Source organism: Rhinopithecus roxellana, unplaced genomic scaffold, assembly GCF_007565055.1.
Source record: "Rhinopithecus roxellana isolate Shanxi Qingling unplaced genomic scaffold, ASM756505v1 contig942, whole genome shotgun sequence".
Taxonomy (NCBI): domain Eukaryota; kingdom Metazoa; phylum Chordata; class Mammalia; order Primates; family Cercopithecidae; genus Rhinopithecus; species Rhinopithecus roxellana.
In genome coordinates, this window is record NW_022144692.1 from 42,684 (window position 1) to 63,990 (window position 21,307).

A 21,307-nucleotide genomic window follows, 5' to 3' on the forward strand; every position below is an offset into this window, starting at 1 on the left:
ATATAGGTATAAAACATAGACCTAATAGGTATAGGTATGAAATATAGACATAATAGATATAATAGATATATTGATAAGATATAGACATGATAGATACAGTAGATATAGGTATAAAATATAGACAAAAGAGATATTAATGATATAGATATAAAACATAGACATAATAGATATAATAAATATAGGTATAAAATATAGACATAGTAGATATAATAGATATAGGTATAAAATATAGACATAATAGCTATAATAGATAAAGGTATAAAATATGGACATAATAGATATAATAGATATAGGTATAAAATATATATATAATAGATATAGGTATAAAATATAGACATAACAGATATATTAGACATCGGTATAAAAAGTAGACAGAATAAATATAATAGATATCGGTATAAAATATAGACATAATTGATATAATAGATATACGTATAAAATATAGACATAATAGATATAATAGATAAAGGTACAAAATATATACATAATAGATATAATAGATATACGAATAAAATATGGACATAATAAACATAATAGATATAGTTATAAAATATGGACAGAGCAGATATTACAGATATAGTTCTAAAATATAGACATAATAGTTATAATAGATATAGGTTAAAAATACAGACATAAGAGATATAGGTATAAAATATAGACCTAGTAGATATAATAGATATAGGTATAAATTATAGACAGATATAATAGATATAGGTATAAAATATAGACATAATAGATATAGGTAAAAAATACAGACATAATAGATATGATAGATATAGGCATAAAATATAGACCTAATAGATATAGGTATAAAATATAGACAGAATAGATACAACAGATAGAGTTATACAATATGGAGATAATATTTATAATAGATATAGGAATAAAATATAGACATAATAGATAGAGGTATAAAATATAGACATAATAGATATAATAGATATTGGAATCAAATATAGACATAATAGATATAACAGATATAGTTAAAATATAGATATAAGAGATATAATAGATGTAGGTGTAATATATAGATATAATAGATATAGATATAGGTATAAAATATAGATATAAACATATAATAGATATAGGTATAAAATATACACTTAAAAGATACAATAGATAGGGGTATAAAATATAGATATAATAGATATAGGTATGAAATATCGATATGAAAGATATAATAGATATACGTATAAAATATAGATATAACAGATATATGTATAAAATATAGATGTAATAGATATACATAAAAAATATAGATATAATAAATATAATTATAAAATATAAATATAATAGATATAATAGATAAAGGTATAAAACATAGATATAAGAGATATAATAGATATAGGTATAAAATATAGCCATAATAGATATAATAGATATAGCTATAAAAAATAGACATAATAGATATAGGTATAAAATACAGACATAATAGATATAATAGAAACAGGTATGAAATACAGACATAATAGATATTATAGATATAGGTATAAAATATAGACAAAATAGATGTCATAGACATAGGTATAAAATATAGACATACAGGTATAAAATATAGATATAATAGATATAATAAATATACATATAAAAAATAGATATAATAGACACAGGTATAAAATACAGACCATAGATATAACAGATATAGGTATAAAATATAGATATAATATATATAGGTATAAAATATAGTTATAATAGATATAGGTACAGATTATAGATATAATAGATATAATAGATATAGGTATAAAATATAGACATAAAAGATATGATAGATATACGCATAATCTATAGATATAATAGATACAATGGATAAAGGTATCAAAGATAGATATAATAGATATAGGTATAAAATACAGATATAGTGGATATAATAAATATAGGTATGAAACATAGACATAACAGATATAATAGATATAGGTATAAATATAGACATAATAGATATAATAGATATAGGTATAAAATATAGACATAATGCATACAATAGATATAGGTTTAAAATATAGACATAATAGATATAATGGATATTGGTATAAAATGTAGACATAATAGATATAGGTATTAATTACAGACATAATAGATATAATAGATATAGGTATAAAATATAGACAAAATGCATACATTAGATATAGGTATAAAATATAGACATAATAGATATAATAGTTATATGTATACAATATAGACATAATAGATATAACAAATATAGTTATGAAATAGACACATAATAGATTTTATAGATACAGGTATAAAATATAGACTTAATGGATATAATAGACATAGGCATAGAATATTGACATCATAGATATCATAGATATAGGTACAAAACATAGACATAATAGATATAACAGATAAAGTTATAAAATATAGATATAATAGATATAATAGATATACGTATAAAATATACATATAATTGATATAGTCGTAAAATATAGATATAATAGACATAATAGATATAGGTGTAAAATATAGATATAATAGACATAATCATACAATATAAATCTATTTGATATAAGAGATATAGGTATTAAATATAGATATAAGAAATATAGGTATAAAATACAGTTATAATAGATATAGGTATAAAATATAGACATAATAGATATGGGTTTAAAATATAAACATAACAGATGTAAGAGATATAGGTATAAAATATATATATAATAGATATAATAGAGATATAAAATATAGAAATAATAGATATAATAGATATAAAATATAGACATAATAGATATAATAGATATAGGTATAAAATATAGATATAATAGATATAGGCATAAAACGTAGACATAATATGTATAATAGATATAGGTATAAAATATAGACATGATAGATATAGGTATAAAATATAGACATAAAATATACAATAGATACAGGTATTAAATATATACATAATAGATATAGGTATAAAATATAGACATAATAGATATAGGCATAAAATATAGACATAATTGATATAGGTATAAAATATAGACATAATAGATATAATAAATATAGGTATAAAATAGAGAGTTAATAGATATAGGTATACAATATAGACATAATAGATTTAACGTATATTGGTATAAAATATAGACATAATAGGCATAATAGATATAGATATAAAATATAGATATAATAGATATAATAGATATAGGTATAAAATATAGGCATAATAGATATAATAGAGGTATAAAATATAGACATAATAGATATAATTGATAGAGTTATAAAATATAGACCTAATAGATATAATAGATAGAGGGATAAAATATAGACATAATAGATATAATAGATATAGGTATAAAATACAGACATAATAGATATAGGTAAAAAATATAGACATAATAGATATAATAGATGTAGGTATGAAATGGAGACATAATAGATATAATAGATATAGGTATAAAATAGACACATAACAGATATAATAAATATACGTATAAAATAAACACATAATGGATATAATAAATACAGATATAAAATATAGACAAAATAGATATATTTACACAATATAGACATAATATATATAATAGATTTAGGTATAAAATATACAATAATAGATATAATTGATACAGTTATAAAATATAGACATAATAGACATAATAGATATTGGTATAAAATATAGATATAAAAGATATAATAGATACAGGTATAAAATATAGACATAAGAGATATAATTGATATAGGTATAAAATATAGACATAATAGATATAATATATATGGGTATAAAATATAGACTTAATAGATACAGGTATAAAATATTGACATAAAAGATATAGGTATAAAATATAAACATAATAGATATAATAGATATAGGTATAAAATATAGATATAATAGATATAATATAGGTATAAAATATAGACATTAGAGATATAATAGATACAGGTATAAAATATAGATATAATAGATATAAGTATAAAATATAGACATAATAGATATACGTATAAAAAATAGATATAATAGATAGAGGTATAAAATATAGACAATAGATATAATAGATATAGGTATAAAATGTAGATATAATAGATATAAATTAGAAAATATAAATATAATAGATATAATTGATATAGGTAAAAAACATGGATATAATGTATGGAGGTATAAAATATGGTTATAAGAGATATAGGTATAAAATATGTATATAATAGATATAGGTATAAAATATAGACATAATAGCTATAACAGGTATAGTTATAAAAGATAGACTTAATGGATATAATACATATAGGTATAAAATATAGACATAATAGATATAGTTACAATATTTAGAAATAATAGATATAATAGATATAGGTAAAAAATATAGATATAATAGATATAATTATAAAATATAGACATAACAGATATAAAAGATACAGGTATAAAATATAGACATTATAGATATCGGTATAAAATATAGACATAATAGATATAATAGATAGTTATAAAATATAGACATAAAAGATATAATAGATATAGGTATAAAATAAAGACATAATACATATAGGTATAAAATACAGACATAATAGATATAGGTATAAAATGTAGACATAATAGTTATAACAGATATTGGTATAAAATATAGATAAAATAGATATAGGTATAAAATATAGACATCAGAGGTATAACAGATATAGGCATAATAAATAGACATAATAGATATAATCGATATAGGTATAAGATATAGTCATAAGAGATACAGGTATAGAATATAAACATAATAGAAATAATAGATACAGGTTAAAAATATAGACATAAGAGATATAATAGATATAGGTATAAAATATCGATATAATAAATATAATCGATACAGGTATAAAATATGGACTAAATAGATATAGGTATAAAGTATAGACATAATAGAAATAATAGATATCAGTATAAAATATAGACTTAATACATACAAAAGATATAATAGATATAATAGATTTAATATAATAGGTATAATATGATAAAATAGATTTAATAGATATAGGTATGAAATATAGACATAATATATATAATAGATATAGGTAAAAAATATAGACATAATTGATATAATAGATATAAGTATAAAATATATACATAATAGATAAAATGGATATAGGTATAAAATATGGACATAATAGATATAATTGATATGGGTATGAAATATAGATAAAATAGATATAATAGATATAGGTATAAAATATATACATAAAATATATGATAGATATAGGGAAAATATAGACATAATAGATATATGTATAAAATATAATCATAATAGATATAACAAACATAGTTATAAAATATAGACATAAAAGACATAATAGATAGAGGTTTAAAATATAGATATAATAGACATATTATATATATAGATATAATAGATAGAGGTGTAAAATATAGACATAATAGATATAATTGATATAGGTGTAAAATATAGACATAATAGATATAATAGATACAGGTATGAAATATAGACATATTAGATATGATAGATATAGGTACAAGACATAGACATAATAGATACGTTAGATACAGGTATGAAATATAGATATAATCGATATAGATATCAAACATAGATATAATGGATATAATAGATATAAGTATAAAATATAGATATAATAGATAAAATAGACAGAGGTATAAATATAGATATAATAGAAACAGGTATAAAATATATATATAATGTATATAATAGATATAGGTATAAAATATAGACATAATGGATACAATAGAGACAGAATAGATATAATAGATAAAGGTATAAAACACAGACATCATAGATATAAAAGATAGAGATATAAAATATGGACAAAATTGATATAATAGAGAGAGGTATAAAGTATAGACATCATAGATATAATGGATAGAGGTATAAAATGTAGACATCATGGATATAATTGATAGTGGTATAAATTATAGACATAATAGATATTATAGATAGAGTTATAAATGTAGACATAATAGATTTAATAGATATAGGTATAAAATGTAGACATAATAGACATAATAAATATAGGTATAAAATATAGACATAAAAGATATAATAGATTGAGTTATAAAATATAGACATAATAGATATAATAGATATAGGTATAAAATATAGATAGTATAGATATAATATATATAGGATTAAAATATAGACACAATAGATATAATAGACATAGGTATAAAATATCGAAAGAATATATATAATAGACATAGGTATAAATTATGCACACAATAGATATAATAGATGGAGGTATAAAATAAAAACAAAATAGATATAATAGAGAGAGATATAAAATATAGACATAATAGATATAATAGAGGTAAAAAATATAGACAAAATAGATACAATAGATAGATGTATAAAATATAGACATAATAGATATAATAGATATAATAGATAGAGGTACGAAATATAGACATAATAGATATAGTTGATATTGAAATAAAATATAGACATCGATATAATAGAGGTAAAAAATATAGTCATCATAGAGATAATAGATACAGGTATGAAGTATAGACGATATAGATATAATAGAGGTATAAAATATAGACATAATAGATATAATAGATAGAGGGATAAAATATTGACATAATAGTTATAATAGATAGAGTTATAAAATACAGACATAATAGATATAAACACAATAGATGAAATAGATATAGGTATAAAATATAGCCATAATAGTTATAATACACATAAGTATACAATATAGACATAATAGATATAACATATATAGGTCTGAAACATAGACATAATAGATATAATAGATACAGGTATAAAATATAGATGAAATCGATATAATAGATATAGGTATAATAATATTGTTATAGATATAAAATACAGATATAATAGATATAATAGATATAGGTATAAGATATAGACATAATAGATATAATAAATATGGGAGTAAAATATAGACATAATAGATATAGGTATAAAATGTAGGCATAATAGATATAATAGATATAGGTATGAAATACAGACATAATGGATGTAATAGATATAGGTATAAAATATAGACATAATAGATATAATCGATATAGGTATAAAATGTACACATGAGAGATATAATAGATATAAGTATAAAATATAGACATAATAGATATAATAGATATGCGTATAAAATATAGACATAATAGATATAATAGATATAGGTATAAAATATGGACAAAATAGATATAATAGATATACGTATAAAATATACACATAATAGATATAAATAGATATAGGTATAAAATATATACATAATAGACATAATAGATATAGGTATAAAATATAGACATAATAGATATAATAGATATAGGTATGAAATACAGACATAATAGATATAGCTATAAAATATAGACATAATAGATATAATAGATAGAGGTATGAAATACAGATATAATAGATATAGGTATAAAATATAGACATAATAGATATAGGTGTAAAATATAGACATATTAGATATAATAATTATATGTATAAAATATGGACATAATAGATATAATATACGTATAAAATATGGACATAATAGAAATAATAAATATAGGTATATGATATAGACATAATAGATATAATAGATATAGGTATAAAATATTGACATAATATATTTAATAGATATAGGTATAAAACATTGATATAATAGATATAATAGATACAGGTATAAAATACAGACATTGTAGATATAGTAGATATTGGTATAAAATATAGACATAATAGATATAGATATAAAATATTGACATAATAGATATAATAGATATAGTTATAAAATATAGACATAATAGATATAATAGATATAGGTATCAAATATAGACAGAGTAGATATAATAGATATAGGTATGAAATACAGACATAATAGCTATAGGCATAAAATACAGATATAGTATATATAATAGATATAGGTATAAAATATAAACAAAATAGATATAATAGATATAGGGATAAAACATAGACATAATAGATATAGGTATAAAAAGTAGACATTATAGATATAATATAGGTAAAAAATATAGACATAATAGATATAATAGGTATACGTATAAAAGATAGACATAATAGATATAGGTATAAAAAGTAGACATTATAGATATAATATAGGTATAAAATATAGACATAATAGACATAATAGATATAGGTATAAAATATAGACATAATAGATATAACCCATATAAGTATAAAATATAGACATAATAGATAAATGTATAAAAAATAAACATAAAAGATAAATATAGGTCTAAAATATAGACATAATAAATATAATAGATATAGGTACAAAATATAGACATAATACATATAGGTATACAATATAGACATCATAGATATAATAGGTATAGTTATAAAGTATAAACATAATAGATATAGGTATAAAATATAGACACAATATATATAATAGATATAATTATAATATATAGACATAATAGATATAGTTATAAGATTTAGACATAATAGATATAATAGATATAGCTATAAAATATAGATACAATAACTATACTAGATATAGGTATAAAATATAGATATGATAGATATTATAGACATAGGTATAAAATATATATACAATAGATAAAATCGATATAATAGATATTGGCATAAAATACAGATATAATAGATTAATATAGGTATAAAGTATAGATGTAATGCATATAATAGATACAGGTATAAAATATAGATATAATAAATATATGTATAAAATATACACATATTAGATATAATAGATACAGGTATAAAATATAGACAAAACAGATATAATAGTTATAGGTATGAAATATAGACATAATAGATATAGATATAAAATATATACATAATACATATAGGTATAAAATATAGACATATTAGATATAATTAAAGGTATAAAATATAGACATAATAGATATAATACACATAGGTATAAAACACAGACAAAATAGTTATAATGGTTATAGGTATAAAATACAGACATAATAGATATAAAATATAGACATAATAGATTTATTAGATTTATGTATAAAATATAGACATAAGAGATATGATAGATATACGTATAAAATATAGACATAATAGATAAAATAGATATAAGTATAAAATATAGATATAATAGGTATAGGTATAAAATATAGACAAAATAGATATAGGTATAAAATATAGACATAGATATAATAGATATAGGTATAAAATATAAACATAATAGATATAATAGAGATGGGTATAAAATATAGACGTAATAGATATAATAGATATAGGTGTAAAATATAGACATATTAGATATAATAGATATAGGTACAAATATATAGAAAATAGATATCGGTATGAAATATAAACATAATAGATATAATAGATATAGTTATATAATATAGACATAATTGATATAATACTTATAGGTATAAAATATAGACATAACAGATATCGGTATAAAATATAGACATAATAGATATAATAGATATAGGTATAAAATATAGACATATTAGATATAATAGTTATAGGTATAAAATATGGACATAATAGATATAATAGATATAGGTATAAAATATAGACATAATACATACAGGAATAAAATATAGACATGTTAGATATAATAGATATAGGTATAAAATATAGACAGAGTAGATATAATAGATATATGTAAAAAATGTAGACATAATTGATATAATAGATATAGGTATAAAATATAAACATAATAGACATAATAGATATAGGTATAAAATATAGACATAATAGATATACGTATTGAATATAGACATAATAGATATAATAGAAATAGGTACATAGACATAATAATTATAATAGATATAGGTATAAAATATAGACATAATAGATATAGGTACAAAATATAGACATAATGGTTATAATAGATAAAGTTATGAAATATAGACATAATAGATATAATAGATATAGGTTTAAAATAAAGACATAATAGATATAATAGATACACTTATGTGATATAGACATGAGATATAATAGATAAAGGTATAAAATATAGACATAAAAGATATAATATGTATAGGTATAAAATATAGACATAATATACATAAGAGATATAGGTATAACATACAGACATAATAGATGTAGTCGATATAAGTATAATATAGACTTAATAGATATACGTATAAAATACAGACAAAATAGATATAAAAGATATAGGCATAAAATGTAGACCTAATAAATATAAAAGATATAACTTATAAAATATAGACATAATAGATATAATAGATATATGTATAAAATATAGACATAACAGATATAATAGATATAGGTATAAAATATAGATATAATAGATATAATAGATAGAGGTATAAAATACAGAATAATAGCTACAGGTATAAAAGACAGATATAATAGATATAATAGATATAGGTGTAAAATATAGACATAATAGATATAATAGATATCGGTATAAAATATAAATAAAATAGATATAGGTATAAAATATAGACGTAACAGATATAAGAGATATACGTATAAAATATAGACATAACAGATATAGTTATAAAATGTAGACATTATAGATATAATATAGGTGTAAAATATAGACATAATACATGGAATATAGGTATAAGATATAGACATAATAGATATAATAGATATAGGTATGAAATATAGACATAAAGGATATAATATGTATAGGTATAAAATATACACATGATAGATATAATAGATATAGGTATAAAATACAGACATAATAGATATAATAGATATAAGTATAAAATATAGACATAATAGATACACGTATAAAATCCAGACAAATATATATAACAGATATAGGTATAAAATACAGACATAATAAATATAATAGATATAGGAATAAAATATAGACAAAATACATATAATAGATATAGATATAAATATAGACATAATAGATATAGGTATAAAATATAGACATAATAGATATAATAGATATAGGTATAAAATATAGACAAAATATATATAATAGTTAAAGGTATAAAATATAGACATTATAGATATAGATATAAAATATAGACATAATAGATTTAATAGATATAGGTATAAAATATAGACATAATAGATAAAATAGATATAGGTATAAAATATAGACATTATAGATAAAATAGATATAGGTATAAAATATAGACATTATAGATAAAATATATATAGATATGAAATATACACATAGTAGATATAGGTATGAAATATAGACAAAATAAATATAGGTATAAAATATAGACATAGATATGAGAGATATATGTATAAAATATAAACATAAGAGATATAATAGAGATGGGTATAAAATATAGACTTAATGGATATAATCGATATAGGTATAAAATATAGACATATTAGATATAATAGAAATAGGTGTAAAATATAGACATAGTAGATATAATTGATATAGGTATCAAATATAGACATAATAATTATAATAGATATAGGTATAAAATATAGACATAGTAGATATAGGTAGAAAATATAGACATAATATTTATAATAGATATAGCTATGAAATACAGCCATAATAGATATAATAGGTATAGGTTTAAAATAAAGACATAATAGACATAATAGATATAGGTATAAGATATAGACATAATAGATATAATAGATAGAGGAATAAAATATAGACATAATTGAAATAGGTATAAAGTATAGACAAAAGAGATATAAAAGATATAGGTATAAAATATAGACATAATAGATATAATAAATATAGGTATAAAATATAGACATAATAGATATCATCGATATATGTATAAGATATAGACATAATAGATATAATAGATATAGGTATAAAATATAGACATAGTAGATATAATGAATAGAGGTGTAAAATATAGACATAATAGATACGATAGAGGTATAAAATATAGACATAATAGATATAATAGATATATGTATAAAATATAGACATAACAGATAGAATAGTTATAGTTTTGAAATATAGACATAATAGATATAGGTATAAAATATAGACATATTAGATACAATACATATGATATAAAATATAGACATAATAGATATAGGTATAAAATACAGACATAATAGATATAATAGATATAGGAATAAAATATAAACATAATTGAAATAGGTATAAAATATAGACAAAATAGATATAAAATATATAGGTATAAAATACAGACATAATAGATATAATAAATATTGGTATAAAAAATAGACATAATAGATATCGGTATGAAATAGAGACATAATAGATAAAATAGATATAGCTATAACATATAGACATAATATATAATATAGATATAGGAATAAAATATAGACATAATTGAAATAGGTATAAAATATAGAAAAAATAGATATAATAGATATAGACATAAAACATAGACATAATTGAAATAGGTATAAAATATAGACATAATAGATATAATAGGCATAGGTATGAAATATAGACATAGTAGATATAATAGATATAGGTATAAGATATAGACATAATAGTTATCGGTATAACATATAGACATAATAGATGTAAGAAATATAGGTATAAAATATAGACATAATTGATATAATAGATATAGGTATAAAATATAGACATAACAGATAGAAAATATAGACATCATAGATATAATAGATATAGGTATAAAATATAGACATTAGATATAATAGATATAGGTATAAAATATAGACAGAGTAGATATAATAGATATAGGTATAAAATATAGACATAATGGATATAATAGATATAAGTATAAAATATGGACATAATAGTTATAATGGATATAGGTATGAAATATAGACATAATAGATATAGGTATTAAAGATAGACATAATAGATATAATAGAAATAGGTATAAAATATAGATATAATAGATATAATAGATATAGGTATCAAATATAGACATAATAATTAAAATACATATCGGTATAAAATATAGACATTATAGATATAGGTACAAAATATACACATAATGGTTATAATAGATACACATATGAAATATAGACATAATAGATATAATAGGTATAGGTTATAAATAAAAACATAATAGATACAATAGATATAGGTATAAGATATAGACATAATAGATATAATAGATATAGGTCAAAAATACAGACATAATAGATATAATAGACATAAGTATAAAGTATAGACATAATAGATACACGTATAAAATACAGACAACATAGATATAACAGATATAGGTATAAAATACGTCATAATATATATAATAGATATAGCTACAAAATACAGACACAATAGATATAATAGATATATATATAAAATATAGACATAATAGATATAATAGATACAGGTATAAGATATAAACATAATCGATATAATAGATATAGGTATAAAATATAGACATAATAGATATAATAGATATGGGGATAAAACATAGACATAATAGATATAGGAATAAAATATAGACATAATTTAAATAGGTATAAAATATAGACAAAATAGATATAAAAGATACAGGTATAAAATATAGACATAATAGATATAATAAATATTGGTATAAAATATAGACATAATAGATATAATATATATATGTATAATATGTAGACATAATGGATATAAGATATAGGTATAAAATATAGACATATTAAATATAATAGATATAGGTATAAAATATAGACAAAATAGATATCGGTATAAAATAGACATAATAGATATAATAGATATATAGTAGAAAATATAGACATAATTGATATACTAGTTATAGGTATAAAATATAGACATCATAGATATAATAGATATAGGTATAAAATATAGACATATTAGATATAATATATATAGTTATAAAATATAAACAGAGTAGATATAATAGATATAGGTATAATATATAGACATAATAGATATCGGTATAAAATATAGACATAATAGATATAATAGATATAGGTATAAAATATAGACATAACTGGTATAAAAATATAGGTATGAAATATGGACATATTGGATATAGGTATAAAATATACACATAATAGTTATAAGAGATATATGTATAATATATAGACACAATAGATATAATAGATATATGTATAAGGTATAGAATAACAGATACAATAGATATTGATATAAAATATAGACATAATAGATATAATAGGTAAAGGTATGAAATATAGACATAATAGATATAATAGTTATTTGTATAAGATATACACATAATAGATACAATAATTATAGGTATAAAATATAGACATAATAGATATAATAGATATAGGTATAAAATATAGGCATAATAGATATAGGTATAAAATATGCACATAAAGATATAATAGATATACGTGTAAAATATACACAGAATGGATATAATAGATACAGGTGTAAAATATAGACATAATAGATATAATTGATATAGGTATAAAATATAGACATAATAGATATAATAGATATAGGTATAAAATATAGACATAATAGTTATAGATATAAAATATAGACATAATAGATTTAATAGATATAGGTATAAAATATAGACATAATAAATATAATAGATTTAGGTATAAAATATAGACATAATAGATAAAATTGATTTAGGTGTAAAATATAGACATAATAGATATAGGTATAAAATATAGACAAAATTGATATAGGTATAAAATAGAGACATAGATATAATAGATAGAGGTATTAAATATAAACATAATAGATATAATAGAGATGGGTATAAAATATAGACGTAACAAATATAATAGATATAGGTGTAAAATATAGACATAGTAGATATAATAGATATAGGTATAAAATATACACATAATGGATATAATAGATATAGGCATAAAAGACAGACATAATAGATATAATAGACATAGGTATAAAATATAGACATAATAGATATAATCGATATAGGTATAAAATATAGACATAATAGATATCGGTATAAAATGTAGACATAATAGATATAGGTATAAAATATATACATAGATATCATAGATACAGGTATAAAATATAAACATAATAGATATAATAAAGAAGGGTATAATTATAGACGTAATAGATATAATAGATATAGGTGTAAAATATAGACATAGTAGATAGAATAGATATAGCTATAAAATACAGACATAATAGATATAATAGATATAGGTGTAAAATATAGACATAATAGGTATAATAGATATAGGTATAAAATATAAATAAAATAGATATAGGTATAAAATATAGACATAACAGATATAAGAGATATACGTATAAAATATAGACATAATAGATATAGTTATAAAATGTAGAGATTATAGATATAATATAGGTATAAAATATAGACATAATATATACAATACATATAGGTATAAAATATAGACATAATAGATATAATCCATATAGGTATAAAATATCAGTATAATAGATATAGGTATAAAATATAGACATAATAGATATAATAAATACAGGTCTAAAATATAGACATAATAAATATAATAGATATAGGTACAAAATATAGACATAATACATATAGATATAAAATATAGACATAATAGATATAATAGGTATATTTATAAAATATAAACATAATAGATATAGGTATAAAATATAGACACAATATATATAATAGATATAGGGATAAAATATAAACATAATAGATATAGTTATAAAATAGAGACATAATAGTTATAATAGATATACGTGTAAAATATAGATACAGTAGATATAATAGATATAGGTATAAAATACAGATATAATAGATATTATAGACATAGGTATAAGGTATATATATAATAGATATAATTAATAGATTTTGGCATAATATACAGATATGATAGATGGAATAATATAGGTAGGAAGTATAGATGTAATACATATAATAGAAATAGGTATAAAATATAGATATAATAGATTTAGGTATAAGATATAGACCAAATAAATATCATAGTTATAGGTTAAAATATAGACATAATAGATATAGATATAAAATATAGACATAATAGATATAGGTATAATATATAGACATATTAGATATAATAATTATAGGTATAAAATATACACATAATAGATATAATAGATATAGGTATAAAATATACACAAAATAGATATAATAGTTATAGGAATAAAATATAGACATAATAGATATAGATACAAAATATAGACATTATAGATTTAATAGATATAGGTATAAATATACACATAATGGATATAATAGACATAGGTATAAAATATAGACATAATAGATAAAATAGATATAGGTATAAAAGACAGACATAATAGACATAGATATAAAATGCAGACAAAATAGATATAGGTATAAAATATAGACATAGATATAATAGATATAGGTATAAAATATAAACATAATAGATATAGTAGAGATGGGAATAAAATATAAACGTAATAGATATAATAGATATATGTGTAAAATATAGACATAATGGATATAATAGTATAGGTATAAAATACAGACATAACAGATATAATAGATATAAGTATAATATAGACATAATAGATATACGTTTAAAATACAGACAATATAGGTGTAACAGATATAGGTGTAAAATATAGACATAATAGATATAATAGATACAGGTATAAAATATGAATAAAATAGATATAGGTATAAAATATAGACATAACAGATATAAGAGATATACGTATAAAATATAGACATAATATATATAGTTATAAAATGTAGACATTATAGATATAATATAGGTATAAAATATAGACATAATATATAGAATACATATAGGTATAAAATATAGACATAATAGATATAATCCACATAGGTATAAAATATAGATATAATAGATATATGTATAAAATAGAGACATAATAGTTATAATAAATATAGGTCTAAAATATAGACATAATAAATATAATAGATATAGGTAGAAATTATAGACATAATACATATAGATATAAAATATAGACATAATAGATATAATAGGTATAGTTATAAAGTATAAACATAATAGATATAGGTATAAACTATAGACACAATATATATAATAGATATAGGTTTAAAATATAGACATAATAGATATAGTTATAAAATATAGACATAATAGATATTATAGATATAGGTGTAAAATATAGATACAGTAGATATAATAGATATAGGTATAAAATATAAATATAATAGATATAGACATAGGTATAAAATATATATATAATAGATATAATTGATATAATAGATATTGGCATAAAAAACAGATATAATAGAATAATATTGGTATAAAGTATAGATGTAATACATATAAGAGAAACAGGTATAAAATATACATATAATAGATATAAGTATAAAGTATAGACATATTAGATATAATAGATTTAGGTATAAAATATAGACAAAATATATATAATAGTTATAGGTGTAAAATATAGACATAATAGATATAGATATAAAATATAGACATAATAGATATAGCTATAAAATATAGACATAGTAGATATAATGATTATATGTATAAAATATAGACATAATAGATATAATAGATATTGGTATAAAATATAGACAAAATAGATATAATATTTATAGGTAAAAAATATAGACATAATAGATATAGATATAAAATATAGACATAATAGTTTTAATAGATATAGGTATAAAATATAAACAGATAGATATAACAGACATAGGTATAAAATATAGACATAATAGATAAAACAGATATAGGTATAAAATATAGATATAATAGATATAGGTATAAAATATAGACAAAATAGATATAGGTATAAAATATAGACATTGATATAATAGATATAGGTAGAAAATATAAACATAATAGATATAATAAATATAGGTCTAAAATATAGACATAATAAATATAATAGATATATGTAGAAAATATAGACATAATACATATCGGTATAAAATATAGACATAAGAGATATAATAGTTATAGGAATAAAATATAGACATAATTGAAATAGGTATAAAATATAGACAACATAGATATAAAAGATATAGGTATAAAATATAGACATAATATATATTATAGATATAGTTATAAAATATAGACATAATAGATATAATAGATATATGTATAAGATATAGACATAATCGATATAATAGATATAGGTATAAAATATAGACATAATAGATATAATAGATATAGGTATAAAATATAGACATAATAGATATTATAGATATAGGAATAAAATATAGACATAATTGAAATAGGTATAAAATATAGACAAAATTGATATAAAAGATATAGGTATAAAATATAGACATAATAGATATAATCAATATAGGTATAAAATATAGACATAATAGATATAATCGATATAGATATAAAATATAGACATAATAGATATAATAGGTATAGGTATGAAATATAGACATAATAGATATAATAGATATGTGTATAAGATATAGACATTAGCTTCTTCTCCGAGAAAACACCAAACGGCGGATGACGCCGGTTCAGCGGGGTGGTCCGGAGGCCCTGGTGGCCCTGGGATGGGGATCCGCGGTGTCTTCCGCGGAGGTTTCGGCAGTGGCATCCGGGGCCGGGGTCGCGGCCGTGGACGGGGTCGGGGCCGAGGCCGCGGAGCTCGCGGAGGCAAGGCCGAGGATAAGGAGTGGATGCCCGTCACCATGCTGTGCCGCTTGGTCAAGGACATGAAGATCAAGTCCCTGGAGGAGATCTACCTCTTCTCTCTGCCCATTAAGGAATCTGAGATCATTGACTTTTTCTTGGGGGCCTCTCTCAAAGATGAGGTTTTGAAGATTATGCCGGTGCAGAAGCAGACCCGTGCTGGTCAGCGCACCAGGTTCAAGGCGTTTGTTGCTATCGGGGACTACAATGGCCACGTCGGCCTGGGTGTTAAGTGCTCCAAGGAGGTGGCCACCGCCATCCGTGGGGCCATCATCCTGGCCAAACTCTCCATTGTCCTGGTGCGCAGAGGCTACTGGGGGAACAAGATCGGCAAGCCCCACACCGTCCCTTGCAAGGTGACAGGCCGCTGTGGCTCTGTGCTGGTGCGCCTCATCCCCTCACCCAGGGGCACTGGCATCGTCTCAGCGCCTGTGCCCAAGAAGCTGCTCATGATGGCTGGTATTGATGACTGCTACACCTCAGCCCGGGGCTGCACTGCCACCCTGGGCAACTTCGCCAAGGCCACCTTTGATGCCATCTCTAAGACCTACAGCTACCTGACGCCTGACCTGTGGAAGGAGACTGTGTTTACCAAGTCTACCTATCAGGAATTCACTGACCACCTTGTCAAGACCCACACCAGAGTCTCCGTGCAGCGGACCCAGGCTCCAGCTGTGGCTACAACATAGGCTTTTTATACAAGAAAAATAAAGTGAATTAAGCCTGTTAAAAAAAAAAAAAGATATAGACATAATAGATACAATAGATATAGGTATAAAATATAGACAGATACAATAGATATAGATATAAAATATAGACATAATAGATATAGGTATAAAATATAGACATATTAGATATAATAATTAGAGGTATAAAATATAGACATAATAGATATAATAGATATAGGTATAAAATATAGACATAATAGATATACATATAAAATATAGACAAAATAGATTTAATAGATATAGGTATAAAATAATAGACAAAATAGATATGATATATATAGGTATAAAATATAGACATAATAGATATGAAAGATATAGGTATAAAATATAGACAAAATAGATATAATAGATATAGGTATAAAATATAGACATAATAGCTATAACAGATACAGTTATAAAATATAGACATAATAGTTATAATAGATATAGGTATAAAATATAGACATAATAGATATAGGTACAATATTTAGACATAATAGATATAATAGATATAGGTATAAAATATAGACATAATAGATAAAATAGATATAGGTATAAAATATAGAAATAATAGACATAGGTATAAAATAGAGACATAATAGATATAGGTATAAAATAGAGACATAATAGATATAATAGATATAGTTATAAAATATAGACGTAATAGATATAGGTATAAAATAGAGACATAATAGATATAAGAGATATAGTTATAAAATATAGACATAATAGTTATAATAGATATAGGAATAAAATATAGACATAATAGATACAATAGATATAGGTATAAAATACAGACATATTTGATTTAATAGATATAGGTATAAAATATAGACATAATAGATATAATAGATATAGGCATAAAATGTAGACATAATAGATATAATAGATATAGGTATAAAATATAGATATAATAGATATAGGTATAAAATAGAGACATAATAGTTATAGGTAAAAAGAATAGATGTAATAGATATAATAGATATGGGTATAAAATATAGATATAATAGATATAATAGATATAGGTATGAAATATACACATAATATATATGGTAGATATAGGTAAAATGTAGACATAATAGATATATGTATAAAATATAATCATAATAGATATAATAAATATAGTAATAAAATATAGACATAATAGACATAATAGAGGTATAAAATATAGACATAATAGATATAATAGATAGAGGTGTAAAATATAGACATAATAGATATAATAGATAGAGGTATAAAATATAGACATATTAGATGTAATAGATAAAGTTGTAAAATATAGACCTAATAGATATAATAGATACAGGTATAAAATATAGACATAATAGATATGATAGATATAGGTGCAAAATATAGACATAATGATTCTTTTGATATAGGTATAAAATATAGACATAATCGATATAGATATCAAATATTGATATAATAGATATAATAGATATCAGTATAAAATATAGATATAATAGATAAAATAGATAGAGGTATAAATATAGATATAATACAAATAGGTATAAAATATAGATATACTGTATATAAGACATATAGGTATAAAATATAGACATAACGGATATAATAGATAAAGAAATAAAATATAGACATAATAGATAAAATAGATATCGGTATAAAATATAGACATAATAGATATAGGTATAAAATATAGACATAATAGATATAACAGATATAGGTATAAAATATAGACATCAGAGGTAAAATAGATAATGGTATAAAATATAGACATAATATATAAAATCGATATAGGTATAAAATATACACCTAATAGATATAATAGATAGAGGTATAAAATGTAGACATAATAGACATAATAGATACAGGTACAAAATGTAGATGTAATAGATATCATAGAGATATAAAATATAAACAAAATAGATATAATCGATAAAGGTATAAAATATAGACATCATAGATATAATAGATAGAGGTATAAAATATAGAGATAATTGATATAATTGATAGAGGTATAAATTATAGACATAATAGATATAATAGAGTTATAAAATGTAGACATAATAGATATAATAGATATAGTTATAAAATGTAGACATAATAGATATAGTTATAAAATATAGACATAAAAGATATAATAGATTGAGGTACCAAATACAGACATAATAGATATAATAGATATAGGTATAAAATATAGATACTATGGATATAATAGATATAGGATTAAAATATAGACACAATAGATATAATAGACACAGGTATAAAATATCGAGAGAATGTATATAATAGATATATGTATAAATTATGCACATAATAGATATAATAGATAAGGGT

At 20.4% G+C, this 21,307-nt stretch overlaps 1 pseudogene; it reads left to right on the top strand.

Moving 5' to 3' along the window:
- Nucleotides 1-18,991, top strand: part of LOC115896229 — a 61,636-nt pseudogene extending 42,645 nt beyond the window's left edge.
- The last annotated feature ends 2,316 nt before the right edge of the window (nucleotides 18,992-21,307 follow it).